We start from the raw sequence: 19330 nt of genomic DNA, 5'->3' as shown, positions 1-19330 counted from the left end.
GGTGTACAATTATTTGGCAACAAATGGGGTCGGGTGATATAGTAGGTACAAGGGCAGGAGATGAGACAAGGGCAGTACAGGTTTTCACCTGGTTCCCTGTTTCAGGTGAAAACCTGTACTGGAGAGAGGATCCGAGGCCTACATCACCGAGTTGAGCAACCTCTGCGATGCATACCTTCCATCCCTGACTTCTCCCCTCACCCTGCTATATACTCTCCCCCTCTGCCCCAAGCCGGGGGGCTGGGCACCAACTTCCACTGAACAATGGACCATTGAAAGGACATCTGCACTGCCATGTAGTTTTCCTGGCCTATGTTCTACATCGAACTCAAACTCCTGTAAAGCCAAAAACCACCTTGTAATTCTGGTATTGTTCCCTTTTCTCTTATTCAACCATTTCAAGGGGGCATGGTCAAATGCTAACTTAATTTTCCTTCCTAGGAGATAATACTTCAGTGATTCCAGCGCCCACTTTACAGCTAATCACTCTTTCTCAATGATGGCATAACTTTTCTCACAGGGAGACAGTTTCCGGCTTAAAAACATCACTGGATGCTCTTCTCCCTTCACTTCCTGCGTCATGACGGCCCCTAGTCCTACATCTGATGCATCTGTCTGCACTATAAATTCTTTTGTGAAATCCGGTGCTACCAAAACGGGCTGCTGACAAAACATACGTTTTAGGGTTTGGAAAGCCTGTTGTGCCTCTGATGACCACTGAGCCATCACTGACTGTTTTCCTTTGGTTAGCTCTGTTAAGGGGGCTGCTGTTGTGGCAAAATTAGGAACAAAGCACCTGTAATAACCCACCGTCCCCAAGAATGCTCTTACTTGCTTTTTTGCTAATGGACGGGCCAATCTTGTATGGCTTCCACTTTGTTAACTTGAGGTTTGATCAAACCTCTTCCCACTATGTAGCCGAGGTATTTGACTTCCTCCATTCAAATTGCACTTTTGGGGGGGTTAATTGTAAACCCAGCCCTTCTAAGGGAATCTAGTACAGCTTGCACTTTCCCTAGGTGACTCTCCGAATCTTGACTAAATATGACGTATATATCATAGTTTGTATTACAGTCTAGATCTGTGATGCATGCTATTTAAATTACAACAAATTAACTAAATCAGGGTCAAATATACTATCATTGCAGCTGTATAGGGACCCAATAGATAAAGGGACCTAATACCACTTTAGGCCTTAGTCAGACGGGCGTTTTTTCACGCGATTTGCGGATCGCATGACGGATGCACATCCGCAAATCGCGTGACTGCTGCGCGCAAGTCGCCCGCAAATCGCCCGAAAATCTGCTCCTAGCCGCGTTTCATTAGAAACGGGCCGGAGCTGTCCAGCGCATTGCATTCAATGGAGACGGCAATAGAGCCGCCTCCATTTAAAGCAATGCGCTGCGGGCGAGCCCGGGATGAATTGTCGGTAAGGGCTTAAATATATAAGCCCTTCCCTGCAATTCATCCTAAAAGGTGTTAAAATTAAAAAAAATTGTATACTCACCTTCTCCCGGCAGCCGGAGCTCCGCGCGGCCGTCCTGCAGTGGGTGTGAAGGGGGTGTGAGTCAGACCTGCCCCCTGATTGGCTCAGCGCTGAGCCAATCAGAGGCATGCCTCACTCACACCCATTCATGAATTCATGAATGGATGTGAGTCAGACCTGCCCCTGATTGGCTCAGCGCTGAGAGGCAGCAGTCACTCACCCATTCATGAATTCATGAATGGGTGTGTGAGTGAAACCGGCCTCTGATTGGTCAGGGCTGTGACCAATCAGAGGCAGATCATTCAGCAGGTGGGGATTTTAAAGCCCCGCCGGCTGAATAGTGCCGAGAAGCAGTTCAGGAGAACTGACAGCGGCCGCGGCTGGACTCCGGCTGGAGCGGAAAGGTGAGTATACAATTTTTTTTATTTTAACACATTTTAGGATGAATTGCAGGGAAGGGCTTATATATTTAAGCCCTTCCCGACAATTCACCCCGCGCACGCCGGCAGCCCATTGCTTTCATTAGAAACGGGCGGGAGCTGTCCAGTGCATTGCATTCAATGGAGCCGGCAATACATTGAAAGCAATGCGCTCCGGGGACGAGCGCGGGATGAATTGTCGGGAAGGGCTTAAATATATAAGCCCTTCCCTGCAATTCATCCAGAAATGTGTAAAAAAAAATATATATATATATATACTCACCTTGTCCCGGCAGACAGAGTTCAGCGCGGCTGGCCTGCAGTGGGTGTTTAGGGGGTGTGAGTCAGACCTGCCCCTGATTGGCTCAGCGCTGAGCCAATCAGAGGCAGGTCTCACTCACACCCATTCATGATTTCATGAATGGGTGTGAGTGAGACCTGCCTCTGATTGGCTCAGCGCTGAGCCAATCAGGGGCCGGTCTGACTCACACCCCCTTCACACCCACTGCAGGCCGGCCGCGCTGAACTCCGTCTGCCGGGACAAGGTGAGTATATATATTTTTTTTTTACACATTTCTGGATGAATTGCAGGGAAGGGCTTATATATTTAAAGCCTTCCCGACAATTCATCCCGCGCACGCCGGCAGCCCATTGCTTTCAATGGAGCCGGCTGTATTGCCGGCTCCATTGAATTCAATGGGCAAACATCGTTCTTCTCTGCCACAGCTGTTACAGCTGTGGCAGAGAAGAATGATTTGTCTTCTATATGTTCTCAATGGGGTCGGCGCTGCTGCCACCGGCCCCATTGAGCGCATATACAGAAGAGAACAGGAATCGCAGATAGGTGCGATCTGCGATTTTATGTTCTATAATTTATCGGACGAGCGCATAAAAAGCGCTCATGTGTCCGATACCATTGCAAAGCAATGGTTTTATAAAATCGCCGGACGCATGCACATGCGCAAATCGCGGCTAAAAACGCCCGTCTGACTAAGGCCTTAAAAGCAGCTTCTAAGTGTCAATCAGAGTCCTCGTAGGGGCTCACCTAATGAACTTCATTTTTTTTCAATTACTGGTGGGTTGTTGGAAAGAAATAAGCAGGATGCTCCAAGGGGAGTATTCGAAGACCAACGGGATGCATACACTTTTCTTACCTGGGTGCCGTCATCTGTCTGTGTCTTCCCCTGTATCATATGATATTTTTATTAATATTTTTCACATTCGGGTGTCAATCATATGCTTTATACTAATAATGCTATTGTCACATGACCCCTATAGGTATAGAAATGGTAAATAACATTTTCAAAGAACAAATAGTACATAGAACTGTAAAGCAGGCATAATATAGTCTGCCCAGCCATTTACATGATGAATACATTTAAACTAATTTTGTTTCATGTAGAACTGTTTGAAGCGTACATACTTTGTTATGCATGATATGCTTGATATTCACAAAATAATGTATTTATGCATCAGGTCTAATAGATGGTATAGACAATTAATATGCAATTCTGCAACCTTGCTTTCACATTCCTCAAAAATGTGCTGACATAAACAACTGCTAAGTTTCAAGGTTTAGTGATTTCACCAAAAGAACTGAATAGTCAAACAGAATTACAGTTCGACCATGCATTGGGCACCTGTATTACCATTTTATGTTCCAGCCTGTTTACATTTTATATGCAATTTCCTCCAGCATATATTTGCTTTATTATTATTCAGCATGAAATGGTAAAATGAAATTAGGCCTTCTTAATAAAAGTGTGAGGCATTCTTTGCAAACTTTTTTGGTCTAGATATCAATCAGTAATACCTGCTATGTAAGACTTAGAATCTAGTTATTATTTTCAATCAATTTTGCTTCAAAACTGCCTGTAGTATATATACATGTATAACCCCTTACATGTAGGGCATAGAAAAATAACACTAGTCATTATCATCATCCAGTTTGAATGTACAACATCTTAGTAAGGTGGTTTACCAGCTTCTTTTTCATGTTTTGTGCAGATAGTTGGAATAACTTGAAGCTTTAAAATTAAATGCGAAATCTGTAAAAATAGTCTTCAATTATCACTGGGCATTTGTAGTGCTGCTGATGCATTCCTTTGGGACCTTCTGAGACCCAACATTAGTTGCATCCCTAAGGGGTTAAAGGTATACATTTTATTTAAACATGCCACATGATAATAATAATAATCTTTCCACAAACAAAATTAAATAGTGTTTTCTTATCTTATAAAGTGATGATGACATACTGTATGGTGAAGATATGCCATCTCTTTATGATTGGAGGAGTTTGACCTACAGGGTCCTCACTGGTCTTGAGAATGAAAGGGCCACTGCATTAAAGTGTACCTAGCTTTTCAGAATAAGCTGTTGTGTTTGTACATGAGGAATACCGTATATACCGGCGTATAAGACGACTTTTGAACCCCGAAAAATCTGCTCTGAAGTCGGGGGTCGTCTTATGCGCCGGTAATACAAAAAAAAAAAGTGTAAAAAAAAAAAATCATTACTCACCTCCCCCGGCGTTCTGTCGCGCTCCGGCAGGATGTCGCTCACTCCTCGTCCCCGGCGCAGCATTGCTTTCTGAATGCGGGGCTTGAAATCCCCGCTTCCAGAAAGCTAATACACACGCCGTCAGCCGGTACAGCTATTCAATGACAGCATTGAATGGCTGTGATTGGCTAAAACACACGTGGCTTCAGCCAATCACACTATTCAATGACATCATTGAATGGCTGTGATTGGCTGAAGGCGCACGTGTGTTAGCAATCTCACCCATTCAATGATGTCATTGAATAGTGTGATTGGCTGAAGCCACGTGCGCCTTCAGCCAATCACAGCCATTCAATGATGTCATTGAATGGATGTAACTGGCTGACGGCGTGTGTATTAGCTTTCTGGAGGCGGGGATTTCAAGCCCCGCATTCAGAAAGCAATGCTGCGTCGGGGACGAGGAGCGAGCGACATCCTGCCGGAGCGCGACAGAACGCAGGGGGAGGTGAGTAATGATTTTTTTTTTCTCCATTGTAATACAGGCGTATAAGGTGAAAGTTGGGGGGTCGTCTTATACGCCCCGTCGCCTTATACGCCGGTATAACACTATTTCTGTTCATTATATCAGTTGTCTGCAACTTTTTTCCTAATTTTCTCCCTCTTCAGGATGCACATCTGATTCTCAATTCTCTCAGAACTGGTGGGGGAAGCCTGACTGCTGTGCTGTGTTTTGTAGAGAGAGTTAAATTTGCAGTTCATAGAATCATTGAATGTTACAGTTGAAAGGAACCTCCAGGGTCATCGGGGCCAACCCCATGCTCAATGCAGAATTCACTAAATCATCCCAGACAGGTGTCCATCCAGCCTTTGTTTGAAGACTTCTGTTGAAGGAGAACTTACCACCTCCCGTGGCAACCTGTTCCACTCATTCATCACCCTCCCCTCTGCTCTCATAGACTTCAGTGAGCACTATGATCCATCCCCAGCTTTCCCCCTCCTGATCTGCTGCAGTGCTATCTCTAGTAGTTGCACTTTACAGAGATTTGTAACATAGTATGTTAGGCTGAATGAAGACAATGTCCATTTACTTCAGTCTGTTTTAATCTCCCTCTTATTGGTCCAGAGAAAGGCAAAAAAAAAATTGTGAGATTCTAATTTTTGGTACATTTTGGGTAAACAAAGTAAATAGCAATTTTGCTAATTGGCATAAGTTGTTTGAAACACTAGAGACTATTTCATTTTTCCTGCACAGCAACACTCCTGGCAATCTAACTATGCAGGAAACTGCAGACAGCCCCACTCATAGCATTACTTTCATTCTCAGGTTTGCTGGGAGCCCCAAAGGTCGATTTTTCTATTGCTCATAAAGGGATGGTATATCCTAGATCTAGATAAATGTCATCACTTTATAAGATCAGAAAATCTTTTCAATTGTCTTGTGTGCAAACATTAAGTGTTTCTGCTTATCATATCTTAGCATTTTTTCACACGATAAAACACAAGTATCGGATACCTACTGCTTCAATTACCAGATTGAGTCTCACGATCTGTTATGAGATATCTTTTTAAAATAATCTCTTTTTATTAAGAAATGCTTAACATAACATATAAGTCTGAGAAACATATGCATACAGATTGTTTAAATATAAAGGAAGACGTACATTTATGATTGAGACATGCCGGTCTCGCAAGAGATACAATCTGTCACAGATTTAAACGCTCAGGAATGTTCTCATAAATATTTTAATTCTATGAGGATTATGTCTTTTAAGCACATCATAAGACAATGGTGGGGTCAATAACCATAAAAACAGTAACCTATAAACCAATAAAAGGGGGTAAAGGTGAGGGTAGTAGGGTTAGAGTAGAGAGTCATCTATGTAGGTTCTTAATAGATTCTGTCTTGAAGACTTTCTATTTAGTTATTTATGAGGTATTTCCTCCGTAACTGTATGTGAAAGCCTCAATGGATGAGGGGAAAGTGCTTGAGTTAAGCGGAAGTCGGGTACTAGATTTATATTATTGTGACCTTCTGTTTTTGTTTTTTTAATCAATCAATGGTGACCAAATGGTTAGAAATTTATTTCTGGTGCCATTCTCCAAGCTTATGAGTGCCTCAAAGTGATATATTTAGTGTACTTTGTTTTTCCATTGGGTTAGGGAAGGGGGTTCCTTGTCCCACCACATCAGATGGATGAGTAGCTTGGCTGTGGATATTAGGATTGTTGGCAGGGAGTCTTTTCTTGGTGTAAAGTTTTTTTAAATGGTTGCCATAGTAATACCTCCTCCAGTGTAAATTTTAATGAGGTCGAGCAGATTTTGTTGATTTGGGAAAATATTTGTTTCCAATATGGAACTATCCCTGGGTAATTCCACCAAACGTAGTGGAAGGTGCCCCCTTGATGGCCGCATCTCCAACAGCTATCAGAGGGTGTTAAATTCAGTTTGAATAGTTGATGGGGAGTTTTGTACCATCTCGTTATAAGTTTAAAAGAATTTTCTTGAATGCGGACTCATAATGAGAAACCATGAGAGTTGTTTAGGATTTTGTCTGTATTTTCTTTAGACAAGGGGATGTTTAATTGTTTTACCATTCCCTTAAGTACCACAGCTTGTTTTGGGTCGAATCTAGGAGTACTTCCCTATGAAGCCTAGAGATTAGTTCTTTACAAGATCTGGGGACAGATAGACCCATACATTTTGTGAGTAGTTTATAAAGATTTAATGCTTCTAAGAAATTGGGTTTGTAGTTTGTGGTGATAGATACAATTTGTTCCAATTTAGTAATTTTAAGGCTGTTAGGATTTCATATATTGTCATGGACATTCTGTTTCAGATGTGGGAGGGTAGAGAAGATTTTTTACTAATGATGAGGGGTATTAGAGAGGCAGGTGCATCTCTCTTCTCCTAACCCCCCCCCCCCCCCCCCCACACACACACCAATATGTTATGAGATATCTCATAATGTATATATATAAACATGAATTATTTTGTTTAAATCCTATTTTCAGTGACTTGTTCAAAATTTGGCCACATGTACACTACTGGGGGGGGGGGGGGGGGCTAGGTTTCGCCATATGTATACTGATGTTTTGAAGCTCTGTATGTGATTATGCTGTGAAAAGGGAGGTGTTTTTAGCCTTTTACTTTCTAAAAAAAAGTATTTGGTAGGGGTGCCCTGAGGCAAAAAATATATTTTCCAGGGGTATCTGAAGGCTAAAAAGGTTGGAAAAAACTAATATAATATCTCTTTTGTACTAGTCTTAGCTGTAAAGATGATTCATGTCTTGTTGTATTACTATACTCACCCAACTTCATTGTAATAACATAGTTGAGATATAATTTGTGCTTTTTGCTGTAACATTCACTGTTGTTTGCTCACAGTACATCACATAACATTTGATTCTCTTTGTATTTCTTCTAGGGTGGTGGCTGAAGCATAACTTGAAGACAAAGTACATTGGGGGGATATCTGAGCCATTACCAATGTACTGAGGTAGGAGCATATCTGTTTAATAACAGATATCACATTTTCCTTATATGTTAAAATGGTCATTAGAAATGCCAACACACATTGACAACTGAATGATGCTGCATTCCAATAACATTATCAAACTGCCTACTTTTGATTAGCCTTATACCCAGTTCCCATTATCAGCCTCTGATAATATTGGAAGCTACTTACTACCAGCGCACAATATTATTGATTTCCATATACTGTATTTAAAACATAAATTCTATAGGAATTATTGATGTGGACCATATGGCTATATGCTTAATATGCATCTCCATGTATTGTATGTACGTACGGTATAATTGAAGTCAAGGTTTTCTGTGTTTTGAGGAATATGAAACAAAACTGAGGTAAATGAGGTTTCTGGCATAAGCAAATCCGATGGGAATGTTATCATGAAACAACAGATCTTAAATAGACTTTTTCGAAATTATTTATTTATTTACTGCTCGACATGACTGCACCATCCTCTATAAAAGTCTTTTAGTATGTGTGTCACAAAGTGGAATGTGCATTAGAGAATTTATACAAATGCTTGATACATGATTTGACTGCTGAGAGTAGAATAACCTTGTGGAATAAAACTATTGTCGAAGCGCAACTTTATATGGCTACCTCTAGAGTAAGCACTGTAATCTTAGCAACTATGTAATTATCTTCCCCATTTTAAATCTGTGCAGGGAAAAAAGATTTGCACCTGATATTTTTCTGCTTGTTTTGGAATTGCCATACCTTTTATCTCTTTAGCAAAGTCTAAAGTATCCCTGTCATTTACAGATAATGATGTATTTATAGAAAAGTTATCCCTAAGTAATGCCTGTGTTGTTTCACTGCCGTCATCTTATCTCTGTTTACCTTGTCTGTGTGGCGTAATACTGTATACTGCATCTTAAATTTACCTTGATGTCTCAGAGGATTCTAGCATTTGATTCACTTTCTTTCATACTTGATATACAGGAGGTGAAGGAAAAGGTGAAAGCTAAAGTTATGCTATCAGAATATGTTAACTTCATGTTCTTGGCTTATTTTTAATTAATATCCTCTGTAGGAAACTTTATCCTCAAACTTTTGCTTAACATTGTGTTTGATCACATTTATTTTGTACAAGCTAAGCATGATGGGAGACTGCTTATAAATTCATTCACATGGAAAATGCTACCTTCTTTAGCATTTCAAACACTTAAAAAATTTAAGATTATGGTCAGTTAACCTAGTAGCATAAGCAAAACTATTGTATAGAAATTCAACGTGAAAAGAAACCATCAGTGAAAAAATGATGTCTCACTAAGTAATGACCATCTCTACTTAGTCGTCTACTAAAATATTATCTACGCTTTAGTTGATATTGAGTTTCAAGTCATGTCATGTATATCTATATATACAGTTTTAGGTGGTTCGACAAAAGCCATTTGTATTTTTGCTTTGGGTGTAGGTGAGAATCTAAGAAATGACAAAGGGCAGTATGAGAGTGAGAGAGAGACATACGTAGTAACATAGTATGTGAGGCCGAATGAAGACAATGTCCATCTAGTCCAGCCTGTTATCCTCCTGTGTTGTTGATCCAGAGGAAGACAAAAAACCCCAAGAGCAGAAGCCAATTAGCCCTTTTGGGGGAAAAATTCCTTCCCGACTCCCTAATGGCAATCACACTAATCCCTGGATCAACCCCTAATAGTTCCTACCTGACTGTAAACCCTGATCAACAACCCGCTGGTCACCTAAAATTTATATCCTGTAATATCCTTCCGCTCTAGAAAGACAGCAAGTCCCCTTTTAAACTCCTCTATGGATTTTGCCATCACCACATCCTCAGGCAGAGAGTTCCACAGTCTAACTGCTCTTACAGTAAAGAACCCTTTTCTGTGTTGGTGATGAAACCTGCTTTCCTCTAGACGTAGCGGGTGCCCTCTCGTTACCATCGCAGTCCTGTGTATAATATTCATATATATCCTGCATTGCATCTATAACAATAATCATTTAAATTGTGCTTTGTAATTCCTCAGATTCTCCCCTACACACAAAGCTAGATAGATAGATAGATAGATAGATAGATAGATAGATAGATAGATAGATAGATAGATAGATATAGAGAAAGTCACTATTAGAGCTGAGTGAACTTTTCAAAAATTTAGTTCAACCAGCTTGCCAAACTGTAAATTAACAAAGCCCCTAAAGAGAGTAGTGACCACCATCTAAGAACCCTGAAATGATGGTGGTTGTAAAACTCCATACAAATGTTGTCCTTGGTCAGATTTGAACCACTGAGGCACATTCATTAAAGGATTGTTTCATGGATCTTAGATAGTGTTCAACACTAATTTAAGAAGTTTTTATGATCTTCCAGTTCAGCTGAAATTAACCGCCTAAGGTTTGAGTTTTCACTCAACCAAACCTTTAGCAAAGTCCAACCCAAAACAGGGTTCTATTGGTTTAGTTTGTTAACACTAGTCACTATGTAGCATGGTATATTAAGCTCAGTCAACGCTGTGAAATCTGTGGTTAAATATGGATAGAAGTGTATACAACACTTGCAGATTCTGTTAATTGTGTATCAGGATGCATTTTGGTTCTATAAAATTATTTACATTTCAGAAAAACTTTTACGGAGCCAAAATACATCACGTCTGATCGCTTCCTACATGCAAATAACCAACAAGCAGATTCTGCAAGAAGACATGTAGAGTGTGGTCTCCTTTCATACTATGTAGCATGGATCTTCACAGAAAGAAATAGTGTCCCTTACAATGTTCTCTGAATGAAAGAACCATAAATATGTTAATATTAAGCCACCTATCAATATAAAAGGGTAAATAGCATTTCCTAGCCAAACAAAGCGGATGCCCAATTTTCAGCTTGTGAGACTTTTCTTGAGTGGAACTCTAAAATGCGTAAAGTAGCCAATCATTTTTAAAGGGTTGTCTTTATGTTCTATTATGGTACATGAGTTTTACAAAAGAGGATTTTACACCATTAACCAGAGTAGAGAACCGTTAAATAAGTAAAATGTGTGTCAGCCATGTATTACAGCCATGTATGTCGGGTACAACCTCTCTTAGGGTACATATACACATACTGGAAATACAGCTGATGTTCCACAGCAAAAAATGCAGCATTTCTGCAACAAAAATCAGATCCACAGCAGACTTCTCCCCTTTATAGGAAAGACTGACATTAGCTGCAGTTCTGCACCAAAATCTGTGTGATAATGCGCACCAGTGTGGATTTTGATGCAATTTTTTTCTGCAGAAAATCCACAGAATTTCCACTACGAATTAACATACCTTAAGGCCTTAGTCAGACGGGCGTTTTTTGCCGCGATTTGCGCATGCGCATGAGTCCGGCGATTTTAAAAAACCATTGCTTTGCAATGGTATCGGACACATGAGAGCTTTTTATGCGCTCGTCCGATAAATTATAGAACAGAAATCGGAGATCGCACCTATCTGCGATCTGCGATTCCTGTTCTCTTCTCTATATGCGCTCAATGGGGCCGGCGGCAGCAGCGCCGACCCCATTGAGAACATATACTAGACAAATCATTCTTCTCTGCCACAGCTGTAACAGCTGTGGCAGAGAAGAACGATGTTTGCCCATTGAATTCAATGGAGCCGGCAATACAGCCGCCTCCATTGAAAGCAATGGGCTGCTGGCGAGCGCAGGATGAATTGTCGGGAAGGGCTTAAATATATAAGCCCTTCCCTGCAATTCATCCAGAAAAGTGTTAAAATAAAAAATATATACATACTCACCTGCTCCCGGCAGCTGGAGTTCCGTGCGGCTGTACTGCAGTGGGTGTGAAGGGGGTGTGAGTCAGACCTGTCCCCTGATTGGCTCAGCGCTGAGCCAATCAGGGGGCAGGTCTGACTCACACCCCCTTCACATCCACTGCAGGCCGGCCGCGCGGAACTCCGGCTGCCGGGAGCAGGTAAGTATATATATATTTTTTATTTTAACACTTTTCTGGATGAATTGCAGGGAAGGGCTTATATATTTAAGCCCTTCCCGACAATTCATCCCACACTCGCCCGCAGCGCATTGCTTTCAATGGAGCGGGCTGTATTGCCGCTCCATTGAATGCAATGCGCTGGACAGCTCCGGCCCATTTCTAATGAAACGCGGCTAGGAGCAGATTTTCGGGCGATTTTCGGGCACCTGTCACGCGATTTGCGGATGCGCATCCGTCATGCGATCCGCAAATCGCGCGAAAAAACGCCCGTCTGACTAAGACCTAAAGGCTCCTTCACACCAGCGATCTCGATATCACCGTGATAAAAAATTATTATCGTGGCAAAATTGTAATTTTGTTATGAGATGTTTGAGCGTCAGTGATGCTTTTTTTTGCAAAAACATTTATCTCGTGTGTTTTTTTAACATGAAAGTCAACAGGACTTTCTAATGTTAATAACGCATTGCATTGCCCAAAAAACGCAAATTTTCGCTTTGCGATGCAATAAAAAGGAGGCTCCATAGGGAAACATGGGAGATTTAAAAAACACAATACGCAGAAAGATAGGACATGCTGCGATTTTAATTTTTTTCGTAACATCGCATGAGTAAAAATATCGCAAATGTGAAGAAAACCATTGAAAATCACTGGTTTCATAAGTCTGTGTTTTCACTCACTCTTGCATTGCACAAAAGTCGTGCGATCTTAAGGGCTCCTACACACATGCGCTTTTCAAGTGCATTTTTTCATGTGATTTTGCTGTGTTTTTTAAACACCAAAATCAATAGGACTTACTAATGTTAAAAACGCATTGTGATTTTCATGCATTTTTAACATAAGAAAATCCTATTGCATTTCGAATTTTAAAAAATGCAGCAAAATCGGATGAAAAAAACATGTGAAAAAAAGTAAGTGTGCAGAAGCTCTTATACCTCCCTTAGGGCGCCCACCCACTGGCGATTTTTTTTTCTTTGCGTTTTGCGTTTTTCCTGCAGAGCAATTAGAATTGAATGTACTCCTGTCCACTGGCGTTTTGCGTTGCGTTGCGTTGCGATTTTTAACATAGGAACTGTCAGTTGCATATGTGTCCTTATTTTTCTCCTAATGCACCCATGAAAGTCAATGGAAATTAACGGAAAAGCCGCGAAAACGCCGCGAAAACGCGGCGAAAAACGCCGCGAAAAACGCGGCGTTTTTCACGCACGAAAGTCGCAAACGCCAGTGGGTGGGCGCCCTTAAACAGATGTTTTTGTACAGTGTTTAGTGCTGCCTTTTCAGCGCTGTGCTAATCGCTGTACAATGCTCCCATTCATTTCAATGTGGCTGCTCACACAAGCATCAAAGCGCAGCGTTGAAATGCTGCGCTTTGACAGTGATGCATCGTCTACCTTTGGCCGTTTTCAGCCCTGCATCGCCCATTGAAATCAATGGGCAGCGGTTTCAGCACTGCTGAAAACGTGGCACAACTTAGTACCACGTTCTTGGCAGCGCTAAATGCAAGCGCTAGCTGCACTAACTTTTAAAAAAGGGAATACTCACCTAGCAGGCACCGTCGGGATCCGCACCGCTGTTCTCCGGAGCCCTGGGCAGGCTGCCGTCACTTGTCATCACCAACAAAGCATCTATTGCTAGTGACTAGGATTTAAATCTCCGCCTCCAGCGAAAGATTGATCTGATTGGCTGAGCCTGCTAAGTGTCAGTGGGCTGAGCCAAACAAAGTAATCTTTCACTTGAGTCGGGGTCTTCAAACCCTGTCACTAGCAAAAGATCCTCCGCTGGCACTGACAAGTGCTGGGAGCTTTGGAGAGCAGCAGGAGAGACCCAGATACCGCCAGCTAGGTGAGTATTGATTTTTTTTTCAGCATCCAAAACATTATCAAAAATGCATGACAATGCTGCTGAAACAGCAGTAAACGCAGCATTGAATAACGCTGCATTTCTGCAAACGCCTGTGTGAGGGACGCCTTAGAGATAACAGTTGATTGCCAGATATTTCAGGAGTCAAACCGGCATCCATCAGCTGATTGCCAGGCTTTTGTGTGTTCATGTAACACTAGTTATAATATACAGGTAAGCCATGTTTTATAAAGCATTGGTGATAATATCAATAACTGGATGATTGTTCCGGCAGTCCTTTGAAGGGAACAGATGCTTGATAATTTTTTTGTGACATAATTAACAATTATGCTTCTTGTTATGATGTTTGAACAAAAATATCACCAAACGGTCCTAATTAACGATTCTAACACATGAAACTGAGCAAATGACAAAGTCAACATTAAATTAGCATCTATTAGTCAGACCTTTTTAGTGTTTTCCGCGCATAATACAAGATCAGTTGTCTTCTGTACTCATTTCGCCAGTTTAACTGAAATTATTCCTACAGTCTGTTTTGTGAGATAAAAGCACAATACTTGTTGTTAGGGAAAATGCTAATATTTACTATCACTGGAAAGATCAATACCGTGCACATGCAATGTATGTGTAATATTAGTGCTCTGAAATAAAGAATCTGTTTTCTGGCGTGTCATGTCCTGTTTGGAGTCAGTGAAGAAGACGTGAAATGTTGCCTACAGTAGGAATTGTATTTCCATCTGGTGTATTCTGCTTGTAGCACCTCATTCTGTGGACAGTTCTTCCCCCCTCCAAAAAAGTTTTAACCCTCTCCAGTCCACTGTCTGACGTCTAAAGACATTATAATTTAATGCTGTACAGCTCTGATGTTGGAAGACGTCTGCCGGGGTTCTCTTACTGTATATTGCCAGCCTCTCTGCTGTCAGAGCCTATCCAACGTGTCACCTCATGCAGTACTGGCTTTAGCCAGCATATAGCACCATTGTATAACTCTTTTCTGATGGATCACATGTTAAAAGCTACGTCCACCTTTACAATCGTTTTTAATTTTCAAACACATCAAAAGTAAAAATAAAGCATCTTTGCAAATAGTTTTGATTAAAATATCCAATTACGTTTTTTGTTTCCAGTTTCATTGCAGACATACAGAATAGTTATAGGCAAAACATTACCTTTATTGCAGTCATAATCCCTTGTTTCTCTCCCATATGTTCAAACATGTAGATCTGAATAAAAGCCAAATATACAAAATAGTTTTAGATATTTTTAAGTAAGACCTTTTCATAAACTTACTTCATTTTCTATTTTTGAGGCGTTGATGCAAAACTGGTGTACATGACCTCTACTGTTCAGGGTGAGAAAATGTTTTGGATGGATGGATCTTGGTTTATCATATTTGTGTTTTTAGTTCAGTAGTTATAGGGATTTTCCAGCCCTGAACAACTGATGACTAAAGCTTCTTTTACACAGGCGCTTTCACACAGGAGCGATCATTGCTCAGTGAATGGAAGTGCCATGGGCCAAAGATCACTCATAGATAAATGACTGCCTTATAACTAAACAATGCGGTGGCAGACCAGCGATCATTTTTAGGTCTGCATGAAAGATCTGATCACTGATTCATCATTGATCAGTCTTTTACTGCATACATTCACAATTATTCTGCAAATTGCTCCATGCATTGAGCAATCTGCTTGATAGTCATGCTGTGTGTAAGGGGTTTTATTTTTAGAATAATTCAATAGCTGATTGGCAGGAGTTTGCTGCCTAGGGCTAGTGTTGAGAGAACCAAACCAGTAGAACCTTATTTCAGGCAGAAACTTTCCTGAAAGTTTTGCTCAGTAGGAACCCAAGCCGAGCATTTAGCAAAGTTCTACCCAAAACAGGGTTCTACTGGTTCAGTTCACTCAACACTAGTCCTGAACACTGGTGTGTAACATTCTCAGAGTGTTATACAGGGCTTTTATGGCTCTTAGAAAGTGTATAGTGGTTTGGTTCCAATTAATTTGAATTGCACTGAAGTTTTTACAAAGGCTCAGCAAACCATACAAACCAAACATTTCAAAAGTTCGCTCATTACTACCTAGGACTCTTGCCAAATAGCTGTTTGCCGAGGCCGGCGTGTAGGAAAATCAGGCTTTGTTGAAATCAGCTTGACTTTGTTCGGCCAACCTGACTAATGTATTGTAGCTAATAGTTTAACTTGCACAATACCCTCTTGGACTTAGTACTAATAAGACAGTCATGGATCATGACTCATAGTGAAATGATGGTATTAAACTCTAGAATAAACCTCTGTGTTATTCATCCTGTGGGTACCAGGGATGTGGAATCTCTAATTGGATGTTAAACAGTAACCATACACAGGAACGAATGTTGAACAGAGGCCCTTAAGGACCAGGTTGTTTTGTACCTTAAGGACCAGACTCTTTTGGGATTTTACCCATGTGGCGGTTTTACTACTATATTTTTTTTCCTTTAGCTATCAAAATTATTTTTGTTGCTTTTTTTTTCTGTAACATATAGGGCTATTTTTTTATATCTTTTTCACTGACTTTTTTTCCCGATTTTTAGTTTTATTGGGGGTAAAAGCTAAAAAAATGATTTTTTTAAACATTTATAGTTTTATTTTCATTATTTTTATATTTACACTAAAATAAAGTATGGGAATGGGTTCCTCTATTTGTTTCAGATGTTTTGATATATAATATATATGGTTTTGGTTTACAGGGTGCTTATAGCAACGTTTTTGGTTGGTGTCGGTTTTGGGTTATTTTCTTTCTTATGTATATATTATTGTTTTATTCTGAAATTTTATTTTACTTATTTGTGTAATTGTGTTTTTTACTATCTATGTCCCCCATGACGTCATGCAAGACCTCTGGGGGACATTCACTTTTTTTTTTCTTTATTTGACACTTTCCCACTGTAGCTGGGGCATCCATGGGAGCCCCAGTTACAGGGAAAAGCAACCCTTGTAGTGACATTAGTCACTTGCAGAGCTGCCAGGGTCTAGTTTGACCCTCCAGCTCTGCAGTAGCAGGGAATCCCGGGAGGGCACATGACCCCCCCGGGCTCCCGATGGGAAAGTTACATGTTACTTTTACTTTCAGCACACAGTGCTCATTGAGCACTGTGTATCGGGGAAGCAGAAGGCAGAAAGGGTTAAAAACCCTTCCTGCCTTCTGCTCCGGGTTATCAGCTGTCACTAACAGCTGATAACCCGTTCCTGCCTCTGATTGATTGCAGAGACAGAAGACTTAAAGCGCTGCTGTAATTTTACTATCGGCGGTGCTTTAAGCCCAGGACCAGCCGCCGTAAATTTACTGTTAAAACGGGTTAAAGACAGGAATAACAGATAATGTCCAAGAGACAAGGCAAAAAGCAAAAGTCAAAAGCAGGCTGGGATCATAACCAGGAGAATCACAAAAAACAGGCAATAATTAGCAATAGGATGACCAAAGGCAGAATGCACAGACAGGAAAACAGAAAACAGAACCGTTCTGTCGAAACAATGCAGAACCTCAGGTCTTAAATCAGGGGACATATAGCAGGTCTAGATCTAGAGATCAGAAACAGTAATGAATGGTAGAGTCTAGAACAGGGAGGATTCACTCTTCGTATGCTGGTAGGTGTGGTGCAGTTGTACGGAGCAAGTTCTGGCAATGATGTAGCAGAGCAGCCCTGGTTGTGGCAATGGTGTAACACACTTATTCTGCTTCTTATAATGCTGCTAAAACAGTTAAAGGGGTTTTCCGGAGGAAAACCTATTAATGATCTTTCCTTAGGATACGCCATCAATAATGGATCGGATGGATTCGCTACTCTAGGTTCCTACCATTTAGCTGATGAGAAGTTGCTACAGAGAGCCATTATGCTCCGAACCTTGCCGTAGCACAGTGGTCTTAAATGGTATTGCAGATCTCTCCCAATGAGAGAGCTGCAATACCAAACCGTGCCCCGTGCGCTGGAGACGACTTTCTAAGCATTACAGCCATCTGTGACAGTTTATCATCAGATGTTCTGCGGCGGCGGTCCCGAGTGATAGTCTCCCGACAATCTGCTATTGATGACTTACTCTATGGATAGAACATTAGTAGTTTTCCTGTGGAAAATCCCCTTTTAATTACATAATTAGCTCTGCTACATTGGAGTTCCGTAACTTGACTTCTTTTTGCAGACGTGCGTATATGTAAGAACAGAGTCTAATAGTTACCAGATTCATGCTTTATTCTCAATTTTAATGTGAAACTGTCACCAAAAGGACAAAGCCAATGTATTATAACAGATATGAAAGTCGTGAATTTCCTTTGAGGCTTCATCATTGACAGTCAATTATCTGTTCACAATAAAAATTACATTTCCAAAGATAAATCGCTTAATAATGATGAACCTCAAAGCTGTTTAAAGGAAGGATTGAATTAAATTCATTAAAAGAGAACTGTGGTCTTAAAAGAGTGTAAATACAACTCAATTCAAATATTAGCTTTGGATGTACATTAAAACACATATGGTCATTTATTCAGGCATTTACTCCTCACCATGTGCAGCTTTGATAGATCTTTCATCAATGTTAGCATAGGATGCCATTTCTGTATAATACTTGGTTTTGATCCTACTACTCAATAAATAAATTCATAGAACTTTAAAGCATCACATATTTAAGGCTGCTGTATGTTTGTAGCCTAAAGTAGAATTATAGTTTACATTTAATTTAATTATATTTTGTTTTGCTTGCTTTTGTAAACATAAAAGGAAAACTGCATTAAAAACCTCATAAACTGTGATATGCTTAGTGCAAGGCCTGAAGGGGTGGTGCATAACTTCTTGTTCTATCGGGCCCTGAATTAGGCATAGCATTGCATATTATAAATGTGCCATTATTGAGACTTAGTATATGTGTAGCGGTTACCTGCTTATCTTCTCATTTCTGACTTGTTATTTTACAAGTTGAGGTGCCATGTGAGCTACACTGTGAGGTGCTGGTGTGACTGCGCTATTTACATAGCAGTCTCATTCAAACTCAATGACGGTGGCCATATTATGCTCCAGTCAGACTAAGGAGGGAATGTAGCACATTATCCTTTAGCCCGTTAAGGACCAGGCTGTTTTGCACCTTAAAGACCAGACACTTTTTAGGGATCTTACCCATGCGGTGGTTTTACTGCCCTATTTTTCTTCCCTTTAGCTATCAAAACTATTTTTACTGTGTTTTTTTTTTCCGTGACATATAGGGCTATTTTTTAATATCTTTTTTACTGACTTTTTCTCCGTTGTTTAGTTTTATTGGGGGTAAAAAGCTAAAAAAAAAGGATTTTTTAAACATTTTTAGTTATTTTTTTTAAATTAGTATATTTACACTAAAATAAAGTATGGGAACGGGTTCTTCATTTTGTTTTGGATGTTTTGATATATAATATGTATGGTTTTTGATTACAGGGAGCTTATAGCGACGTTTTTGGTTGGCGTCGGTTTGGGGTTATTTTCTTTCTTATGTATGTATTGTTGTTTTATTCTGTAATTTTGTTTTACTGATGTATGTAATTATGTTTTTTACTATCTGTGTCCCCCATGACGTCATATAAGACCTCTAGGGGACATTAACAATTTTT

The 19330-nt window shown here is 40.4% G+C and overlaps 1 protein-coding gene across 1 annotated transcript in view; it reads left to right on the top strand.

Annotated features, from left to right (window-relative positions):
• The window catches only part of SGCZ (sarcoglycan zeta), a 648899-nt gene that overhangs the window by 99074 nt on the left and 530495 nt on the right, over positions 1-19330 (top strand). Inside the window, exon 2 of the mRNA XM_066574655.1 lies at positions 7829-7900. The gene's annotated coding sequence lies outside the window, so the exon portion shown is untranslated. The remainder of the gene's footprint in view (positions 1-7828; positions 7901-19330) is intronic.

This window comes from Eleutherodactylus coqui, chromosome 7, assembly GCF_035609145.1.
Source record: "Eleutherodactylus coqui strain aEleCoq1 chromosome 7, aEleCoq1.hap1, whole genome shotgun sequence".
Classification (NCBI taxonomy): domain Eukaryota; kingdom Metazoa; phylum Chordata; class Amphibia; order Anura; family Eleutherodactylidae; genus Eleutherodactylus; species Eleutherodactylus coqui.
Note: the sequence above shows the minus strand (reverse complement) of the source record. Positions and strands in the feature narration are given on the sequence as shown.